Source organism: Bison bison, unplaced genomic scaffold, assembly GCF_000754665.1.
Source record: "Bison bison bison isolate TAMUID 2011002044 unplaced genomic scaffold, Bison_UMD1.0 scf7180017864123, whole genome shotgun sequence".
NCBI classification, from domain to species: Eukaryota; Metazoa; Chordata; class Mammalia; order Artiodactyla; family Bovidae; genus Bison; species Bison bison.
Genome location: NW_011494695.1, coordinates 720,562 through 737,261, shown reverse-complemented (window position 1 = coordinate 737,261; position 16,700 = coordinate 720,562).

The window sequence follows — 16,700 nt, the reverse complement described above, 5'->3', positions numbered from 1 at the left end:
ATATGAAGGAGAAGAAAAAATAAGATCCATAACCAAAGGGGAAAATTACCTCAAATGACAGAGATAGTGGAATTAGCAGACAAGGATGTTTTTAAAAGCTGTTATAAAAACGCTTCGTATATTAAAGAAGATAGAAGAAATGTAAGAATGAACAGGGGAAAACTGAATGATATATAAAAAAAGAGAACCATGGAACTTCTAGAAAATAAGACTACAATCTCTGAAGTGAAAAATTCAGCAGATGACACTGGCAACAGCTTAAGCATGGTAGAGTAAGAGATCAGTAAACCTGAAACATAGTAATAGAAACTACCATAAATGAGTAACACAGAAAAATACTGAGAGAAATAAACAGAGCACCAGTGTCCTGGGAGACAGTACCAGTGTGTGAAAGTGGAGCCCCGCATATGCTGTAATGGTAGGAACACAAATGCACAGATTAAAAGTAAAAGGGTGGAAAAGACATGCCACGCAAACACCAATATTTTCAGACAAAGCACATTTCAGAACAAGGAGTGTTATCTGGGACAAAGAGAGACACTTGATACTGACAAATGTGTATGTATCTAATAACAAAGCTTCAAGTACATGTAGATAATATTCAGAGAAACAGAAGAAAGCCTGCAGCATGCCAGGCCTCCCTGTCCATCACCAGCTCCTGGAGTCTGCTCAAACTGATGTCCATCAAGTCGATGATGCCATCCAACCATCTCATCCCTTCTCCTCTTGCCTTCAATCTTTTCCAATGAGTCAGTTCTTTGCATCAGGTGTCTAGCTTGGTCATAGCTTTTCTTCCAAGGAGCAAGCGTCTTTTAATTTCATGGCTGCAGTCTCCATCTGCAATGATTTTGGAACCCCTCAAAATAAAATCTGTCACTGTTTCCACTGTTTCCTCATCTATTTGCCATGAAATGATGGGACCAAATGCCATGATCTTCGTTTTTTGAATGTTGAGCTTTAAGCCAACTTTTTCACTCTCCTCTTTCACTTTCATCAAGAGGCTCTTTAGTTCTTCTTCACTTTCTGCCATAAGTGTGGTGTCATCTGAATGTTTGAGGTTATTGATATTTCTCCTGGCAATCTTGATTCCAGCTTGTGCTTCATCCAGCCCAGTATTTCTCATGTTGTACTCTGCATGTACTCTGAGAAAAATTACAGAGAGGTCCCAATTCACCAACATGAAATAGAGGACATCACTACAGATCCTGTACACATTAAAATGAAAATAACAGAGCGTTAAATAAGAACTAAAGATACACAATGGAGTGTTACTCAGCCATTAAAAAGAATACATTTGAATCAGTTCTAATGAGGTGGATGAAACTGGAGCCTATTATACAGAGTGAAATAAGCCAGAAAGAAAAACACCAATACAGTATACTAACGCATATATATGGAATTTAGAAAGATGGTAACGATAACCCTGTATGCGAGACAGCAAAAGAGACACAGATGTATAGAACAGTCTTTTGGACTATGTGGGAGAGGGAGAGGAGGGGATGATTTGGGAGAATGGCGTTGAAACATGTATAATATCATATGTGAAATGAATCGCCAGTCCAGGTTCGATGCATGATACTGGTTACTTGGGGCTGGTGCACTGGGGTGAGCCAGTGGGATGGTACAGGAGGGTGGAGGGAGGGGGGGTTCGGGATGCGGAACACGTATATACCTGTGGCGGATTCCTGTTGATGTATGGCAAAACCAATACAATATTGTAAAGTAATTAACCTCCAATTAAAATAAATAAATTTATATTTAAAAAAAAGAGGAACTAAAGAGCCTCTTGATGAAGGTGAAAGAGGAGAGTGAAAAAGCAAATAGATGGGGAAACAATGGAAACAGTGACAGACTTTTTTTTCTTGGGCTACAAAATCACTGCGAATGGTGACCGTGGCCATGAAATTAAAAGATGCTTGCTCCTTGGAAGTAAAGCTCTGACAAACCTCGAGAGCATATTAAGAAGCAGAGATATTACTTTGCCAATAAAAGTCCATGTAATCAAGGCTATGGTTTTTCCAGTAGTCATGTATGAATGTGAGAGTTGGACCATAAGGAAGGCTAAGTGCCGAAGAATTGATGCTTTCAAACTGTGGTGTTGGAGAAGACTCTTGAGGGTCCCTTGGACTGCAACCCTGAACATTCACTGGAAGGACTGATGCTAAAGCTGAAGCTCCAGTACTTTGGCTCCCTGATGTGAAGAGCTGACACATTGGAAAAGACCCTAATGCTGTGAAAAAATTGAAGGAAGGAGAAGAGGACAACAGAGAATGAAATGGTTGGATAGCATCACTGATTCAATGGACATGAGTTTGAGCAAGCTCTGGGAGATGGTGAAGGACAGGGAAGCCTGGTGTGCTGCAATCCATGGGGTTGCAAAGAGTCGGACATGACTGAGCAACAGAGCAACAACAATAAATGCAAAGTCATAGATAGCATGTTTACAGATAAGAAAACTAAATATTTTTTTGATGACAATTCTCTGCTAATTGATCTATGGAGCCAACACAATTCCAGTCCAAATACCAGCAGGTTTTTTTTTAACACACATGGCAACATTTATAACTCAATAATAACAAAAAAAATCTGATTTTAAAACTGAGTAAAATATTTGAAACAGACACTTCACCAAAGAAGACAAATGACAAAATGCTCAACATCATTAGGCATGAGGGAAATGCAAACCAACAAACAACCCAATGACAACTAAACACAGCACAATGCAATTGAAATGAATGACAACGTGGAATGTTGCAAGAATGCCAATCAATCACAACTGTCATATGCTGGGGGTGGAAATGCCTACTGGGATAGCCACTTTGGAAAACAGTTTGGCAGTTTTTTAGAAAGTTAAACTGGCAATCCCACTCCTAGATTTACCGGAAAGAAATCAACATGTGTCCACACAAATATGTATAGCAGCTACATTCATAATAGTCCAGCCTTGAAAACAACCCCAATGAATCAGTTGGTAAATGGATAAGCAAATGGTCCTATGTCCAGTGATGGAATACGACTCAGCATTAAAGGAGCAACCTACTGATACAAGCATCAACCAGGATGGCTCTCAGAAGCATGATGCTACGTGAAAGAAGCCAGCCACAAAAAGACTACACGCTGCAGAAGTCCCTTGTCTGAATTTTGACAAAGGTAGAATTACAGGGATAGATAGGAAATCAGTGATTGTCAGGGGCTAAGAGGGGGAGGTGAGGACTGACTGCAGAGATGCATGATGAAATGTTCTGTATCACGACTGTGGTAGCAATTGCAGAGCAGCATGCCTCTGTTAGTACTCAGTAAAGTATACACTTTAAATTGCTGGATTTTACTGTGTATAAGTTATACCTCAATGAAGTTCTTTTTTTTTTTTAATATAGAGGTGAGAAATCCACAAGGTCCATTGAGTAAGGACAGTGACAAAAATATACATACATTCTTTGGAATTCCAATGCTGAGCTCCCTAGACAATTGGAATCTTTAATCTGATCTATGCTGGTAGCTACCTTTTAATCAAGAAAAGTTAAAGTCAACTAAATAAGTACAAAGGGTACCCTGGTATATGACCTACTTCCAATGCTTGGGATAGGGTGGGGAGGGGAAGAAAGGGATGTGAATTTGGCATGTGACACTAAGATATCATCTCCCAGCCGTCTGTTCAAAACAGTTAACCTGTGGTTCCCATTTAATCAACACACACACCTGGAACACCTATGTGTCAGGCAGAATCAGTCCCCGGGCAAAAGGCGAAGATGAGTAAGACAAAGCCTGTGTCCTTGAAGGCAAAACCAGGATTACAACATAGTCAGTCAGTGCAAAGTGTTCCTGAAATATCGAGAGGAATCTGTTCATGTGAAAATCATTGGCTGAGTCCTAATTATATTCCAGGCATGTGCTGTCGGTCTTTGAATACAATGATGGGCAAAAGAACCAGAGAACACCCTCTTCTGCAGATAAGTCAGTCAGGCATTAATAAAGGAATCACACTGTTACTACTCATCAGGATTCTTGATTATAAAAATGATGCTGACTCTAGTTAAGTAGAAAAAAATAACCTACAAGGGGATCAGATGGCTCATAGAATTGACAGAAATGAGGAAATTCCCTGGAAGTCCAGGGAGCAAGCCCAGGCGTCCAGCAGTGGCCCAAGCCAGCCACACAGTGGCCAAAAACAAAGCAAAGCAAAATAAAACAAACAAAAAAACAATGAAATAGAATTGATAGAAATGTTAAAGAACCAGACTAAGGCAGGAACCATGGGAGTCAAGACTCTGCTACAGAAGCTGGTACCTGACCCCCTAATGACTGTCATCCCTGTCCTCATGACACTGAACTCTCCCTCTGCACAGCCAAGAATAATGTCTAATCAGCCCCGTGCTTTTTGCAACTTTCCCATAAGACTGATGTGCTTGTCCAGGCTTAGATCATGTGCCTGCCTAGAAGTGGGAAAAATGGTTTTTTCTCCTTTGAGTTTTTGTATTAGGAGGCCGTCTTAGTTAATTGAGTGAAAAGGATAGGAAAGAGTGTGTTAACCAAAAAAAAAGAAGTACAACCTAAAAGTTGAAAATTATGTTTCATTTTGTGAACTCTCTGAGGGCTTCAAGCCCAGCAGGCAGCCTCTTAGGAGTCTCTCTGAAGAGGTAAGGGAGGACTCAGAATATATAAGAGTTTTTCAACAAAGACCAGGAATTAATAGTTGGAACATCAAAAGATGGTTGTTTAGTCGTTAGGTTGTGTCCAACACTTTTATGACCCTGTGTACTGCAGCCTGCCAGGCTCCTCTGTCCATGGGATTTCCCAGGCAAGAGTACTGGAGTGGGTTGCCATTTCCTTCTCCAGGGGATCTTTCTGATCCAGGGATTGAACCCACATCTCCTGTGTCTTCTGCAGTGGCCGGCAGATTCTTTACCACTGAGCCACCAGGGAAGCCCATCAAAAGATTACTGTTAATTGAAGAAAACCAGACATCTAAAGTTAATGAATTTAGTGCTTCTCTATGTATGGGAACATGCAAGATTCTGGATTCACTGAAATAGTTCTTTGATGGGCACCTTAGCTATCTAGGACCAGCATCCTTTTCTTTCCCATCCTCAGCCTCCACAGGGTGCACCCCTGGGGGCAGCGGTAGCAGCTGACAGCTGAAATATACTTTGTTTATTGACATGGCAGGGAACATTTCTCATTTGCCAGTGTCTGGAGCGTGTACTGAGGAAACTGCGTGTACTGAGGTCCCACCGTAGGAGGGAGAATGATGCGTATCAAGCACTGAAAGGGTGAGGGACCATGCAGCACTTTGGGGCAGTGTTCAAAGGATTTGACCTTTCCACGAGCAATGAGAAGCCACTGTGGGATGTTAAGCAAGGAAGGAGATCACTGAATTCCTGTGTCTAAAAGGTTACTTTGCACTCTGGAGAACAAAATGGAAGGAACAAAAACGAAAGCAGAGCCACCAGTTACTTGGCTACTCCAACAATGCAGTCCAGAGGCTGACCCACGCAGTGCCAGTAGAAGTGGAGAGATAAGGATAGGCAAGAGCTCTGTAGAAGGTAGAATATAGGACTGGCTGTGATGGTAGCAAGGTGTGGGAAGTGAAAGAGGGGTGAAGCCAGGATGACTCCTGAGTTTCTGACTGGCATAACCAGACTAATGGGGGTACAAATCATTGGAAAAGGGAACACCAGGAGAAGGCCTGCTTGGCAGAGCAAATGATGAATTTTAGTATTCAACCTGTTTACTATGCAATGGCTTGAGACACCTAAAATGCAGTATCAACTAAGTGAGAGAACCTCAATCCAAATGAATTTTAAAAAGGGGAGAAACCAACAGAGGGTTCATAATTACAAGGTAAAAAAAAAAATCATGGATGCAGGTCATCAGACAGAACTGGAATCAGAAGTTGAAATAATATTAAGGTGGTTTACTTTCTCTCCTCATTGCTCAGAAAAAGCAGTATTAGTCCCTTTAAATGAAAAACATTTCTTAAAAAAATATACTATGACCTCAAAAATGTCCCAGAATCAAGTAAGAAAGAAAGATGGATGGACCAAATGACCTTCAAAATCCCATCCAACCCTAAGATTCTACTGTATTGTCTAAGTTTTGAATTGTCTAGAGTGTTGCTGTACTGTGTGGAGTCTCTCAGCTGTGTCTGACTCTTTGTGACCCTATGAACTGTAGCCCACCGGGCTCCTCTGCCCATGGGATTCTCCAGGCAAGAATACTGGAGTGGGTCACCATGCCCTCCTCCAGGGGATCTTTCCAACCCAGGGACTGAACCCAGGTCTCCCACATTGCAGGTGGATTCTCTACTGTCTGAGCCACAAGGGAAGCCCAAGAATACTGGACTGGGTAGCCTATTCCTTCTCCAGGGGAACTTCCCGACCCAGGAATTGAACCAAGGTCTCCTGCATTGCAGGCAGATTCTTTACCTGCTGAGCTACCAGGGAAGCCTCTAGAATGTTGATTTATTCCTATTCAAATATGCTGGTTCCATTTCTTAACAGTAATAACTATCATCATCATTATTATTATTTCAAGCAAGCTACCTCCATTCCTCTGATGTAAATTTTAAGAGGCAATAATATGATATATTGAGTAAAAGCATGAAATTTGAGGACAGAGAGTTCTGGGTTTCAATTCCATCAAACATAAATCAGTTATGCAAATTTACAGAATGTATTTCACTTTTCTAGTTTTCAAAATGAGAGTAATAATAGTGCTTATGTCATGGTTTTTATGATGATTAAAAGGGTTCTTGAATATTAAAAAAGGCAATGTCACGTAGGTGGTTGGACATATGAGTCTGGAATGCAGAAGAAAATTTGTGTGAGAGATATACTATTAATCTATATTTATATTTAAAGTAGGTTTCTTTTCATGACAAGCCCACAGCTAACATCATACTCAATGGTGAAAAGCTGAAAGCATTCCCTCTAAGATTAGGAACAAGACAAGGATTCCTCACCACTTTTATTCAACATAGTATTGGAAATCCTAACCACAGCAATCAGACAAGACAAAGAAATAAAAAGAATTCAAATTGGAAAGAAAGAAGTGAAACTGTTTGCAGATGAAGTGATACTATACATGGAAAATACTAAAGATGTCACCAGAAAACTACTAGAGTTCATCAATGAATTTGATAAACTTTCAGGATATAAAATTAATACACAGAAATCTGTTGCATTTCTATACACTTAAGCTATCAGAAAGAGAGATTAAGGAAATAATCCCATTAACTATCATATTAAGAAGGATAAAATACCTAGGAATAAACTTACCTAAAAAGGTAAAAGACCTATACTAGGAAATCTATAAGGCTCTGTTGAAATCAATTGAAGATGGCATGAAGAGACAGACAAGATATACTGTGTTTTTGGACTGAAAGAATTAATATTGTTAAAATGACCATACTACTCAAGGCAATCTATAAATATAATGCGATCCTATAAAAAAAACCTATTTTTCACATTACTAGAACAAATAATTTTAAAATTGGTACAGAAACACAAAAGATCCCAAATAGTCAATACAATCTTAAGAAAGAAGAACAGAGCTGGGGGAATCATTCTCCCTCTTCAGACTATACTACACAGCAACAGTCATCAAAACAGCCACACACAGACCAATGCAACTGAATAGAGAGTCCAGCAATAGAACCATGAACTTAAACAGGCAATTAATGCATGACGAAGAAAGCAGGAATATACAATGGAGAAAAGACAGTCTCTTTGATAAGTGGTATGGGGAACACCAAACAGCTACATGTAAAAGAATGAAATTAGAACATTTCCTAATGCAAATAAATAAACTCAAAATGGATTAAAGACCTAAATGTAAGGATGGAAACCACAACACTCCTAGAGGAAAACATGGGCAGAACAGTGTTTGACCTAAATCATAGCAATATTTTTTTGGATCTGTCTCCTAAAGCAAAGGAAATAAAAGCAAAAATAAACAAATGGGACCTAATTGAACTTAAAAGCTTTTGAACAGCAAAGAAACCATCAACAAAATAAAAAACAACTTATTGAATGGGAGAAAATACTTGCAAATATTAAAACTGATAAGGGATTAATATCCAAAATACATAAACAGTTCATACAACTCAACATCAAAAAAAAAAAACACACACACAAACACAAACAACAGTTAAAAAGTGAGCAGAAGACCTGAATAGATATTTTTCCACAGAGGACATGCAAATGTCCAACAGGTGCATGAAAAGACACCCAATATAGCTAGTCATCAAGGAAATGCAAATCAAAACCAAAATGAGATGTCACTCCACACTTGTCAGAATGCTGCTGCTAAGTCACTTCAGTCGTGTCCAACTCGGTGGGACCCCATATACGGCAGCCCATCAGGCTCCCCCATCCCTGGGATTCTCCAAGCAAGAACACTGGAGTGGGTTGCCATTGCCTTCTCCAATGCATGAAAGTGAAAAGTGAAAGTGAAGTCGCTCAGTCGTGTCCGACTCTTAGCAACCCCATGGACTGCAGCCCACCAGGCTCCTCCATCCATGGGATTCTCCAGGCAAGAGTACTGGAGTGGGGTGCCATTGCTTGTCAGAATGGCTATCATCAAAAAGAACAAAAATAAATGCCGGTGATAGTGTTCAGAAAAGTGAACCCTTGTACACTGTTGGTGAGAATGTAATTCGGTGCAGCCACTGTGGAAGCAGTATGGAGCTTTCTCAAAAAACTAAAAATAGGACTACCACACAACCCAGCAATTCCACTCCTGGGTATATATCTGGGAAAAAACAAAAACAATAATTCAAAACAACATATGAACCCCAGTGTTCACAGCAGCATTATTTACAATTGCCAAGATTATAACAACAATTGCCAAGATTATAACAACAATTGCCAAGATGGAAGTAACCTAAGTGTCCATCAACAGATGAATGGATGAAGAAGATGTGGTATATATACTTATATGCATGTATAAGTATATAAGTATATATACATACACATATATACAATGGAATACTTTCGTTCATGCTCAGTATTCAACTCGTGTCCAACTCTTTGTGACCTTATGGACTGTAGCCCACCAGGCTTCTCTGTCTATGGGATTTTCCAGGCAAGAGCACTGGAGTGGATTGCCATTTCCTACTCCAGGGGATCTTCCTGACCCAGGTATTGAACCCACTTCTCCTGTGGCTCCTGCATTGTCAGGCAGATTCTTTACCACTTGAGCCCTAGAATTTGCAATATACATTGACAACTAATCCAAGTCTACTTTCAAGTAACACCATATCTCTTCGTGGGTAGTACAGATACCTACAGTAACACAATATTCTCAATTCTTCCCTCCCACCCCTTATATCATTGCTGTTATTCATTTCACTTATATATAAACTTTAATCACTGAATACATTGCTATTATTTTCCCAAACTGTTATCTACTAGATAAATTAAGAATAAAAAAATGGAAGCTTTTATTTTACCTTCACTTATTCCTTCTCTAATGCTCTTTCCTTCTTTTTGTAGACACCAGTTTCTGACCTGTTTCATTTTGCTTCTCTCTGAAGAACTTCTTGTAACATTTCTTGCAAGGCAGGTCTACTGGCAGCAAATTATCTCAATTTTTATTCATCTAAGAAAGTACTTCTCCATTTTTCAAGGGTAATTTCACAGGATACAGATTTCTAGGTTGGTGTTTGTTTCTTGTTTTTTCTCTTTCTCTCAAAACACTAAATATTTCATTCTATTCTTGATTGCCTGGTTTCTGAGAAGTCAGATGTTCCTCTATGGGAAAGTTGTTTTTTTTTTTTTTCCCCTGTAGATTGATTTGCTGCAGTTTGAAAAAGATATGTTTAGGTGTTGCTTGTGGAGTGGGGCAGCAGGGTGGGGGGGCGGGCATTCATCCTGTTTAATACATTCTGAGTTTCTTGGATCTGTGGTTTTCTGTTGGATGTTAATTTGGGGGAAATTCTTAGTCATTATGGTTTCAAGTATTGCTTCTGTTCTTTTCTCTCTTATCCTCGAGATTTTCTCATTATATATATGAGAGAGGCAAACCAGGACTGAAATCTAGCTCTAATGCCAAAGCCCATGATTTTCTCCAGGCTGATTTGTGAAGAGTTTGCTAGCAAATATTTACATTAAGCCATAAATTACTCAACCTGAAAAACTACAGTGGCATAATGGAAAGTGAGCCTGAATGAACAAACACACACCAGCTTTTAGTGCTCTAGAAACAGATCAGGGTGGGAAAGAGACTTCAGTTACTGAGCACGTAGAACACAGAGGTCCTGTTGGTCTTTATATACCTTTTTTCTCTTACTCCTCTCAATAAGCTTGCAAAGCAGAGCTAATTATTTTCATGTTACCCTATGAGGCTTTGAAGCACAGGCAGGGTTAGACTGATGCAAGACCTTAATAAAGACTGACTTTTTATGCTTTCGTTCCTTTTCACCCACTTCCCACTCCCCTATCCCCAACATTCCGATCCTCCTCCTCCTTGATGCCCTGAAATAGGTGAGGTTCCCTTTGAAAACTTAATCCGTGACAACTTCAGAAAAAAGTTGAAAGAAAAATTAGATGATTTCACCTTACCTCTTGACTGGCTTGATTTTATTGTCAAAGAAATATGTGTGTGTGTGTGTGTGTGTGTGTGTGTGTGTATTTAAAATGGACTCTATTTTCCTCATTCTTTCCTTTTTCTTCCCCCGCCCCTTCCTTTAGTTATTTTGTTTTGTATTTAGAAATGTCTGCCTTTGGGCTTAGTATAACATCACTGGCTCTTACACTGTTTCCTGCAGAAATTGTAGATACTGCTTACCCATCTTCTGTGGAAAAGTAGGGAGCCAGTTTGATCTTTGTGGGCAACTAGCCTTTTCTGCTTGGATGCCTCAGGAAACCTCTCTTATCCCTGAAGTTAAATATCTTAATCAATGTCTATTGTTATACATCAAATAGTCTCTGGGTATATGGTGTACCATTATGATAGCAGATTTCATTCTTTCATTTCAGGGAAATTTTCCTTCATTGTATTTCTGAATAATTTTTATCTCCTATTGTTGAGTATGCTATTTCAGGGACAATAATTATCTTTGTTTTGTATCATCTAGAACTGAACACCTTATTTTGTCCCTAATTGTTTTAGCTTCTTGGTAGTCTTCTGTGTTCGTAGTGATGGTTTTAAGGTGTTCTTCAGCACCAGTAACTCTTCTTTGATTTCTAATTTATTTGTTAGATAGTATTATTTTGGTTCTGATGGGTTTCCTTAGCCTTGCAAGTCTCTTTCATTTCTTCATGTTGTTTCAGCACTTCATCTTTGAGTTCTTATTTATTGATAGCATTATTTTAAAGTTTTTCTTTAGCACAAGACAATCTGGTGAGTTTTCTTCTGTTCTTTGGGTTTTGTTTTCTTCCAGGCTGTCTCCTTCATGTTTGGTTTTCTCTCTCTCTCCCCCTCTTTCTAGCGGATTAACACAGTTGACATGACTTTTTTTTTTCTTTACATGCCATTTATTTTTATTTGCTCAAGCTATAATTGGGCAGTTCTGCTTCTCCTCAGTTCCTCTGACCTACTGTAGTTCTCCTTGACCTCCTTTGTACCTTCCCTGGAAACTATCAGACCAGTGGACGGCAACTTGGGGGCTGGATGTCATTTTCTATTTACTTTTCAGCGGCTCGAGTCTTGAGAGAGGAAGAACTCCTCTGGACCTGCCTGCAGCTCTTGCTGGGATCCTAAACCACATTCTCTGAGTTGCAGTGAATGTTTTTCCCCCGGGCAGTCTTCCCAGTGAGGGCCAGGGGTCTCCTAACCCCTGGGCTCTGGTTGGCTCCTCCAGCTCAGCGATGACCTTGGAGAACAGCCAGGCCTGTCAGCCCCTCTAGCCTCAGCTGGGATCCACAGTGGTGTGGAGAGCAGCTCCTGTGCTCAGAGTTTCCACACTCACCTTTTGGCCACTTCTCTTCAAATCAAGGTGAATTCAGAGTATCAGAATTTTTTTTGACTCACCTGTTCTCACTTCTCTTTCTGGGGAGTGGGTGTCGTGGTAAGCAAGGTTAAGAGCTACTTTTCAAACTTTATTACATGATGTTTTATCATTTTTCTATTTTGATTGCTGCTGATGAATTTTTGGCCTCCTGAAAAGCAATAATTTTGTTCATTTCCTTAGGTGCTGGGGGACAAACATTCTCTGATCTGATTTCCTTTACTCCAAAGTCTCAGAACAACTTTGCAATAAGCATTCTTGGTGATTCCAAGCAGATGGTTTGAATCAAATTCAGAAAAAAAACCAAAGCATGAAATTCAGAGTCAAGGTAAAAATAAAACTAAGGATGGGGTGAAAAGCAGAGAGCCTTATTTTGTAATGGCTTTAAACAGTGAGATAGTTCCTAATTTCATATTTACTTAAAAAATATACTTGGGCTTCCCTGGTGGCTCAGATGGTAAAGAATTGCCTGCAATGCAGGAGACCCGGCTTCTATCCCTGGGTTGGGAAGATCCTCTGGAAAAGGGAATAGCAACCCTCTCCAGCAGTCTTACCTGGAGAATTCCACAGATAGCAGAGGAGCCTGACAGGCCAGAGTCCATGGGGTCGCAAAGAGTCGGACACGACAGCAACTTTCACTAAAAAATATACTTATACTTCTAAGAGCTTAAAAAAAAAAAAACCAGCCAAGATACTTTGCTTTTCCTTTCCCAATGTTAAAAAGAATGGAAGGTGAATAGGGGCAAGTTAAAAAACCTCACATATTAAATACATGTAAAGAAAAAGAAACCCCAAGCATTTTTGCAATCATAGAAGGTACCAGAGTGGCATTAAAAATGTGACCCAAGAATATCCTTCCCCAAGATGTCTCCTTCTAAAAGCAGCTGCGCTGAACACCTCTGACTTTACCATACTCTGCATTTATTTATCTTACAGAGTGTAATGAATTCTTTCGTTACTTTCAGAGATTAATTCTGTGTGCTGACTCCAACAAGACTTGATGCTTCCTTCCATTGTGCTCAGCCGCATTTTAAGCAGCTCCCTGGGAGGTAGTCAGTGCTGTGTACGGGGATTTCACTGCATGGTTCACATTGAGATCAGCAAAAGGGTGGATAAATCCCTAGGTGCGGTTTTAATTTTGTTGCCAGGAAAAAAAAAAAAAAAACTGCAACCAGTGTTCAGAGTCCATCAGGCTTAGCTTCTCTGATGTACCTCTGCGAAGTGCATCGGGCAAGAAACAGCCCATCTTGGAGCCAGGCCCTCCTTGAATCACAGCTGCCAGCCAGACCCAGGAGGCTGTGTCCTTGGAGCCCAAGGACCGTGCCGCCCAGTGCTGCCGGTCATCGGCTCTTGAGAGCTGCTTATCCTCTTTTCAGCGTTTGGCAAATGTGCTTCACCATTAGCTCAAGTTCTCAATGTGTTCCTCAAATGATTCACAGTGACTCCTCCACATGTCACCTTAACCCAGTAGGCACATTTTTAAGAGCGGTTTATTCATTTTAAAGTATTCAAATGCCTCCCAGTCACAATGACTGAAGAGGCCAAGCTCTTCAGTGAATACCACTGATTTCCTGAAATGCTTCACAAGTACTAGTTAGGTATAGTGACGGGGCAGGGTGGCAGTGGCTGAGCTCCTGCACTCTGATCCCAGGAGCCTAACTCCTGTCTCCAGCACTTCACTACCTGCATGACAGAGCTAGGTACTTACCCTCATGGGGCTCTTTATATGTGAAATGGGAATAATAATGGAAAGATTTTTTAAAAGCTCATCTACAGGGAATTCAGAGGTAAAGAATCCGCCTGTCAAAGCAGGAGACGCGGGTTCAATCTCTAGGTTGGGAAGACACCCTGGAGAAGGAAATGACAACCCTCTCCAGTATTCTTGCCTGGACTGGCAGGCTACAATCCTTGGGATCACTAAGAGTTGGACACACTAAGCATGCAGGTTTGCAGAGTTTCTATATGGAATTCTTAGCCCTGTGCAAACGACATAGCCACTAAAGATGACTAGCATCTTATTTTATTAGAGAAAGCTAGCACCAAAGATTCAGTTTTATACATCTTAAAGTATTATTGAGTTGCTTTACCAATGGAAATGAATAGAGTGAAATACTCTTGTAACCGGACACTTTTCACTTGCAAGTTTTAATAATTTCTTTTTAACTGTATAAAAATCACCTGATTTTATGGACGAGGACACACACAAAAATATAGAGACCTTCTTGGGGTCACAAAGCTGACTAGAAGTAAAGTCAAGGCTAAACCTCTAGCAACATCATTTTTAAAAATTATCAATTTATTTATCCAGCTATGTCAGGTCTTAGTTGTAGCACACAGGCTCTCTTTTTCAGGTGTGCAGGCTCAGTAGTTGTGGCAGGAGAACTTAGTTGCCCTGCAGCACGTGGCATCTTGGTTCTCTGACCAGAGATGGAACCCGCGTCTCCTGCGTTGGAAGGTGGATTCATAATCACTGAACCACCAGGGTCGTCCCTAGTCTCACTTTGAGTCCACTGCTCTTTTCCCTACATTACCTTGCCTTTCTTTGTGTGATCATCTTCATCAGCGAAGATGCTCATGTCAGTGACTTCACATTTTAGCTGTTATAACAGAGAGCCTCAAAATAACCCCGGATTAAAGAAGGCATTTAGCTCTCTTGTTAAAGTTTGACTACGTAATCTGGGACTGCTGTGGTGGCCCTGTGATGGTCAGAGACCTGGCTTCTGTTCTGATACTCTGCCTGCTTCAGCACATGGTGTCCAAGACGGCACCTCCAGCCTTTGCCATCATTCCTACTTTCCAGTGAAGATGTGGAAAAGGGTGAAAGGCTCACTTCTTTGGTCTCGGAATACACGATATTTTCGCTCACATCCCGTTCACCTAGACTTAGTTATGTTTCTACATCCAGAGCTGCAAAGGAGGAAGGGAAATGTACTTTTTGGTTCTGTCCATCCAATAATTATATTTCTATGTAAAAAGGGAAGAATGGATGTTGGGGTATAATTAACAGTCTCTGATACACACACACAATAAACTTTAAGTAGAGCACTATTATTTACAAAAGTACTGAAATTTCTAGAGTTAAATACAACAGCTGTCAGATACACACAGGTCCTAAGCTCCCACGAAGGGTTCAGTTCAATTCAGTTCAGTCACACAGTCATGTCCGACTTTTTGCAACCCCATGGACTGCAACATGCCAGGCTCCCCTGTCCATCATAAACTCCCAAAGCTTGCTCAAACTCATGCCCATTGAGTCGGTGATGTCATCCAACCATCTCATACTCTGTCATCCCCTTCTCTTCCTGACTTCAATCTTTCCCAGCATCAGGGTCGTTTCAAATGAGTCAGTTCTTCTCATCAAGTGGCCAAAGTATTGGAGTTTCAGCTTCAGCATCAGTCCTTCCAATGTATATTCAGAACTGATTTCCTTTAGGATGAACTGGTTGGATCTCCTTGCTGTCCAAAGGAGTCTCAAGAGTCTTCTCCAACACCACAGTTCAAAAGCTTCAATTTTTTGGAGCTCAGCTTTCTTTACAGTCCAACTCTCACATCCATACATGACTACTGGAAAAACCATAGCTTTGACTAGATGGACCTTTGTTTGCAAAGTAATGTCTCTGTTATTTAATATGCTGTCTAGCTTGGTCATAGCTTTTCTTCAAAGGAGTAAGCATCTTTTAATTTCATGGCTACAATCACCATCTGCAGTGATTTTGGAGCCCAAAAAAATAAAGTCTGTCACTGTTTCCATTGCTTCCCCATCTATTTGCCATGAAGTGATGGGACCAGATGCCATGCTCTTAGTTTTCTGAATATTGAGTTTTAAGCTAGCTTTTTCACTCTCTCATTTTCATCAAGAGGCTCTTTAGTTCCTCACTTTCTGCCATAAGTGTGGTGTCATCTGCATATCTGAGGTTATTAATATTTATCCTGGAAATCTTGATTCCAGCTTCATCCAGCCCTGCATCTCACATGATGTACTCTGCATATAAGTATATGTGTATATATAAGTATATAATAGGTAATTAACCTATTTCTAAAAATGTAGTTCAGGACAGCAGCACCCACCTAAGGATCTAGGAAGGTGGTATGGGGTTTCCCCAATGTATTTAAAATATCTAACAAAGCCAATGAATAAAAAGATAAATAATAAGCACTGGTAAGAGTATAAAGAAACTGTTAACTCTTGTCCTTTGCTGGTAGGAGTGTAAAATGGTGTAGCCATTCTGTAAAACATTTGGCAGTTTCTTAAAATGTTAAACATAGAGTTACTGGATGAGCCAAGAATTCCACTCCTAGTCAACTGCCCAAGAGAAATGAAAAGCTACGTCCACACAAAGATTTGTATGTGAATGTTCATAGGAGCATTAACATAGGCAGGAATATCCCCAGGTGGAAAAACCCAAATGTCCATGAACTTGCAAATGGACAAACAGAATGTGGTTTATCTATGCAGTGGAGTACTATTCCAGCAATAAATAGCAATCCAGTACTGATATATGCTCCTATACGGATCAATCTCAAAAATGTGGTGTTAAATGAAAGAGGTTATATGAAACACCACATATTGTATGATTCTGTTTACATGAAATACCCAGAATAGGAACATCTGGAAGGACAGGAAGTAGATTAGTGGTTGCCTAGGGCTGGGGGTGGGAGAAGGCAATGGCACCCCACTCCAGTACTCTTGCCTGGAAAATCCCATGGATGGAGGAGCCTGGTAGGCTGCAGTCCATGGGGTCGCTAAGAG